This window comes from Triticum dicoccoides, unplaced genomic scaffold (assembly GCF_002162155.2).
Source record: "Triticum dicoccoides isolate Atlit2015 ecotype Zavitan unplaced genomic scaffold, WEW_v2.0 scaffold21853, whole genome shotgun sequence".
Taxonomy (NCBI): Eukaryota; Viridiplantae; Streptophyta; class Magnoliopsida; order Poales; family Poaceae; genus Triticum; species Triticum dicoccoides.
In genome coordinates this window covers 10,834-17,538 of record NW_021241105.1, presented here as the reverse complement: position 1 = coordinate 17,538, position 6,705 = coordinate 10,834, and the positions used below count along the sequence as shown (strand labels likewise).

General features: G+C 42.0%; 1 pseudogene; it reads right to left on the bottom strand.

Annotated features, from left to right (window-relative positions):
* Nucleotides 1-973: 973 nt before the first annotated feature.
* Nucleotides 974-6,700, bottom strand: LOC119345241 (annotated as a pseudogene).
* Between the last annotated feature and the right edge of the window lie 5 nt (nt 6,701-6,705).

Here is a 6,705-nt window from a genome sequence, read left to right as displayed (position 1 = left end):
TTTTTTTAAATGTTCGAAAATTGAAAAATTGTCATGTTTTCAAGAAAATGTTGACAAATTTGATAAATTATTCGTCTTTTTGAAAAATATCTACAGTTTCATAAAAATGTCTACAATTCTAACTGTTCTCAAGATTTGGAAAATATTCACAATATCAAAGTATTTTTCAAAAAAAAAGGTTCAGAAATTTGAAAAAAAATCACGTTTCCAAAAGAAGTTCAAATTTTGAAAAACATTTCATATTTTTTAATAAATCGAAAAGTTGAAAAAACACATTAGTTTTTTTAGCAATAAAAGACGCTTTAGCTAGAATGTCCGGTCCGGTTGTATACCAATTTTGATCTTCTACAGTATTCCTCATAAAAAAAACACCTACAGTACGTCAATTCTAGGTGATAAACTACTGCGCCACACAATTGTCACCAACTCGTGATGGTTCTGGTGGCTAGTAGCAATCTCACGACCCTGGAGTTCTTGTGTTCGATGCGTAATATTAGCACTGTTTTTTTTTTGGATTTTCGATCCGTGCGTGAGACAGTACACAATCACTAATGGGCCGGCCCAAGGCGGACTCAGAACAGGCCAGATCTCCGACGTATTTTCTAGAAAGACCATCCTACCCTTTATTATGAAGGGGTATGAACAGATCTCGTCCGTTGATGTGTTTCTGGGGGGTTGTACCGAAGAAGAAGTGGAATGTACACTTCAAAACAGAAACTTCAGTTTGTATTCAACAGCTGCACCCACTCCATACACCTTGGTCATCTTCACAGAAGCAACCGACAGATACTTCTGCTACCCAACCTGGAGCACAAGATCATGCAGCTGATGGCGAAGAATGCAGTGAATGGTGCTCGTCTCCTCTATGGCGATGATCGACATTTGCCAGGCAACCCAACTAGCTCAGAAAACTAAATCACTCACGTATCACACCAAGTACGTGAATTCAGAGGATGGCAGCGAGAGAAATATATAGCGAATTAAGGATGCACGTTTACGCCACCCAGGGCACGGCGGCTAGGGGTTTACCCCAAGTAACAGGAAGATGAGCTCCAGGGCTCTCATATACAGTAGATCCGGGCATTTCTACCCATTACAACCAGTGAAAGGTAACTTCAACGCTAAAGTAAAGCTGGTGAACAAGGAGACAGTAAAGGTCATAATCCAAAATAGCGACAGCCCCAGTCTTCAGAGCTGTTGGATGCGCGATGAAGGGTGTGGCAGTGTGTCGTGTAACTCCGGGGAAAGCGGTAAGTTGCTGTTAGATTTGATGAAGATAACCGCTGGGTGTCGGTTTCTTCGGTTAGATATGCAAGTAAAGGCTCCAGCAAGCATTTCTTCAGCAAGATATGTATTGTTCACGCTTCTGCTAGCCTAGCCTAGGAAAGGCTCCAGCAAGCATTTCTATTCCGCAGACTTGCAATTCAACTGATCACCGTCCTTGGCAGCACTCCAATTCTGAAACGTTTTGTTTTCAAGTCGGTTAAGCTAATAAGAACATGTTAGCTAGCTGCCTAGCTAGTGTACTTCTTGCAGAGTCGCATTTCACTGTGGCCTTATTACCTCGCATGAATAAACGTTCTGCTGGAGTTGCAGTTCTCGGCGAGAACCGTGAGTACAAAACCTTCTCCAGTTACCCACACCAGCAAAATTCAACCAGCCATTTGAATTCAGTTTTATTCCGGGCAGGTACCTTTCATTTCCATGTTATATCTGTTGGCAAAGCAGCAGCAAAAGAAATGTGTAAGTACTTGGCATGGTAAAAATACTTTGCGATGCACTCATACCAAATGAGCACAATACTAACCATCGTGTAGCGTGCATATAATAATGAATGTGTACCAAAATCCATTTAAGATGACCATCTTAGGTACACTGCATCCGAGGAACAGTTAAAACCTCATCCACCGAACAGTGCCATGCTTGTGTGGCTGTTGCAGTATTACAAGACTGCCTCAGTCAACCACACCTTTCCCCAACTCATTTGGTTGCTTCCGAGGAGATTGATCTGCAAAACCAAGCAACATCATAGTTGAGATTAGCTACCAACAGTACATGCATGTCTGACTGAAGTAGATAAAAGAACGATCAGAGCGAGGCACTTACTGTTACCTCGCTGGTTACTCAAGTACCGCATGTAAACAGTTGGGCACCAAGTAGATACCCAGCATAATCGACATCCTCATTCACTGTTCACTTGATCAGACCAAATTTTCACTACTTTGTATTGGACGGTAATGGGAAGATAAAAAAAAATCATAGAACTCGGAGTACAGATAGCACAAAGTGGTGCTCAGAAAATGGTTGGGGAGCGAAAATACAATCATGCCTCGTTGAGCTTTTCGCAATTCCAGGATTGCCCTGCAATGTGAATTCACTGATTCAGCACTAGCAAGTCGCACAAATTCACTGATTTGATCGGCACATGATTACCTCTACCGCTAACAACAATTTCAGAATTACCTCAACTGTAAAACGCTGCACAAATTCACTGATTCAGCACGGCTATGCACTATACCTTCAGACTCCACGCCTGAACTGCTACAGTATGCTGCCCATAAAATTCATTGACAACAATTATGCAAAATGTAAAGGTACCACGTTCAGTAGAATGTAGACTAAATTGGAAAACTGCAAAACCTTATCAGTATGCCGTGATGGTCTTTTGATCCTTAAAACTGAACGTTCCAGGTACACCATCAGGTCATCATGAGTTTTGGACAAAATGTAAACACAAGTGGCTGCAAAGCTTACCAAACAAACATAACAACACCTGAACAGCAAGCAAACAGAAATTAGAAATACAAGAACACCTGGTACTGATAGCAACATAGCAGTGTGAAAAATTGATAACCTTAATATCAGTAGCTTGATAGCTTGCATTTAATATCAGTGCGAAAAAATGTATAACCTTAATGCCATACTAATGCCATATAGATATTTTGACTGTGACACCCAAGATAGGGAAGTAGACTAACACGTCTTGATGAATGAAAATAACCCAAATTTAAATGCAAAATACGAAGAAACCTATAAGATGAAGCAAAACAAATAAATGGTCATCACAGGTTTCATTGGTATTTACTCTTGAGCAGAAAAGAAGAGAGACTTGAAAAAGGCATTGGCTGATAATTACGTTGGTTTTCTCGACTATTTGAAAGACATGGGGCGTTGAGAAACAAATCTTAAATACTCCCTCCGTCCGAAAATACTTGTCATCAAAATGGATAAAAATGAACGTATCTAGAACTAAAATACGTCTAGATACTTCTTCTTTTATCCATTTTGATGACAAGTATTTCCGGATGGAGGGAGTACTTTCTAATATAGCAGTGGAAGTTGGTATTATTAATATGGCACAGTAGGAGTAAAGTTTCAGTTTAGATGTACTCACCAGAATTTTGTATAGGAAGGAAGACGACGGCCACAAGACCCTCATGTCATGAAAAGAGTTGGACTCTACAGGGCTGAAAGAATGTACAAGGCATTGTCCTGCACAGTGGATGGGAACAAACACACTGTTATTAAGCAAGATTGCAACAAAAGGGCAAAGTGGAAAAACACAATAAAGTATGTTTGTGTTACCTTGGATCATTATAGTACGATTTTCGGGATGGTTCCCTCTAATCCGCGGCACTCCTGTCTTATCTGCTGGTTGCTGCACAATCCGACATTTAGCTCTTGCAGTGATTTGGGGAGGCCATCCTTGGGCAATGATGAGAGGGCTGGACATTCATAGATTGTTAATTTCTTGAGGCTGGTAAGGTTGCTCATCCCTGCAGGGAGTTGGTGAAGGTCCTTGAAACATGAAAAGTCAAGTTCCTGGAGGGAGGAGAGGAGTTGAAGGGCGTCCTCTTGCTCCTTGCTGAACCGCTCCATCCCTTCACACCAATTCCCTCGAAGTTTCAGCTTGGTGAGGGAGGAAGAGAGGAATCTACAGACGGGTGCAGCAAGAAATCCTGCTATGTCATCTGTCCCGAGCTCATGCAGTGTGGATGAAACAATCTGTGTCTGCTGCTCTTCACCTCCCTCAGCATCCTCCAAAGCCCGTCTGGGATTGGGATCCCAATCAGCAAAAAATCTATGGCTGCCCCTGACTTCTAATTCCTTGAGTTGGCCGCCGGTGGTAATGAGAGACCACAAGACCTGACATTTCAGATCCTCTCCACAATTACCCAATTCTAATCTGATAAGAGAGGAGAGGTTTGAGAGGGGCTCCAGTGTTCCCATACCTTGCACACCCACAAGCTCCAGGAACTGCAGGAAGGAAGGAAAAAGGTGACGGGAAAAGGAGAAGGTGGATAGAAACTTTGGGGACCACCGTATTGTTAATCTCTGGAGGGATCGCAAGGCTTGGAGCCATCCTCCACCAGGAACAAGAGTTGGAGGGTCAACCAGGACCAGCTCTGGGCAGTAATTGAACCACAATTCCCGTAGTGAGTCACAGAGATGAGCTGGGAGGAGCAGCACCCCATCATCCTCTTCCTCTGCTGCTGCTGTTATTTCACCTCCTCCCATCTCTGATGCTTCTTGTGTTGTTTGTTGCACATCCACCCCCACTACCAGCTTTTTTATGCTTTTACACCACCATATTACCAATTTGGAGAGCTTTGGGAGGTGGGGGAGGAGCTCTGTCAGTTCCTCGCCAGTATTACCATTTAATTTGTAGATCTTGATATACTCAACAGGGAGCTGCCATTCCACATCACTCTGACCTCCTCCTAGTGGTCCAACTAGACCAACTGATTCTTTTACAATCAATGTCCTCAGCGAGGTTAGCATCAGAAGGTGCTTCAACTCCAGAGGTGGGCACTTGTCCAGTGTCAGCTTCTCAATACCTGTTTCTTTACTGGAAAGTAACACTTGGTCTAAGCTAAGCAGATCACTCTCTCCGGTAATTTTCAATTCTGCTCCACCGGATGATCCTGAGTATGTAAACCTCTTTAATAGTTTCACATTTGCTAACTCGACATTACGCAGACTTTCAGTCCAGGAGATGGGAGACAAGAATTCTGGACAGTCCTGTATCTTGAGCTCCTGTAGTTTAGGATAAAGAATATAGTTTGAAATTGGAAACTCTAAGAATTTCGGGCACTCTTTAATAATCAGCACTTGCAAGAGAGGGAACATATGAGCATCCATTGGCAACCGCTCTCCATCCAGGGAAGAATCTTGTTCAGCTGGGAAAATCCATTTTTCAAAACTTCCTAGGCCAATGAGTTCAAACTTTATTAGCATGCAAAAGCTTTTCTCTATAGTAAACTCCTTCGGCCTGGCAATATGCTCAAACCTTAATTCACGAAGATCCCACGCCTTCCCTAAAGAAGGAAAAACTTCCCAAGAAACACCATACAGATAAAGAGCTTGTAGACCTTCAGCAGCGAACTCATCACCCAGCCATGTTGGACAAGAAGGACCTCCGTGCCCTCTAATGCACAACACCTGAAGATCTCCATGTGGATGAAGGCTCTCAAGAACCGCTGCTTCCACACCAGGATCAACACTAGATCGCTTACTATCCCAGTCCAATGTTAACCTCCTCAAGTAATTTTTCTCCATCAGTTTTGCTTGAGCTGCTTCTTCTGTTGTATCTATCTTCTCAAGGTTGTAGATGCCAAGCTCCCTTAGCTTGGTCAAGTGCTCTAGTTGCTTTGGTTCAAACCCTTCACATTTTTTATTGACTTCAAATACCTTTAACTCTTCTAAGAGTTTAAGCTTTCCCACATTATAAATATCAGAATGAAGCTTATCATCATTTGGGACATAAGAATGGCACAATTTGGCAAGGTTGCTCATGTCATCAGGCAAATCACGACTGCCATTCCACCATTTAAGATCTAGAATCCTTAAATGATAAATTTTAGAGATGCTAAGTGGTAAATGCATCTGGATGTCATGTGTCCCTAGACATAGGTATCGTAGGTGGAGAAGTCCCGAAAAGTTATGTAACATGAACTCCACGGGACAAAGAATTTTGGGCAAATGAAGAACACGAAGAGTGTTCACTTCCCCCCCAAAAATCACCAAATATCTTGACAAAACCTTCATCCATTTTTCCAAATAACATCAATGCTTGCAATTCTTCAACCTTAAATCTTGTCTTTAGTTCTTCCAATTCACTCTTCAAGTTTTTACCAGACACTTCATCATATTTACCTAAACCATATGTGCTTATAGACAAGTGACGGGTGGTTGGCTGAATCTCTACTGATCCAACACTAGGGAGACTTAGACTAAGACAATCATGAGATGCAACCTTCAATGCCAAATCATGCAGCAGGTCATGCATAACATAACGCATACCATAATAAGTTTTCTCTTCTCTGAAAAATCCATGGATGACTAACTCATTTAAATTGCTCAGACCTATGTCTTCAAATATTTGGTCTTGCCCATTGGGTTTCAAAATATCTAGTCCAATCCATAGACTGATCAGCTCGTCACTTCTGAAATTGTAATCTTCAGGAAACAATCCAGAATAGGCAAAACATTGTTGCAGATGGAAAGGAAGAAAGTCATAGCTAAGCTTCAAGGCAGGCATAATTGCATTGTCATCGTTCTGCTTCTCCCATCCTTTACTTTTTAGGACCCTTTTCCAGTGACGCAAACTAAGGTCTTTACTCAGTAATCTACCAACCGTTTTTGCCGCAAGAGGGGAGCCCTTTAGTTTTTCCATTATCTTATCTCCAGTCTCAAGCAAAAATT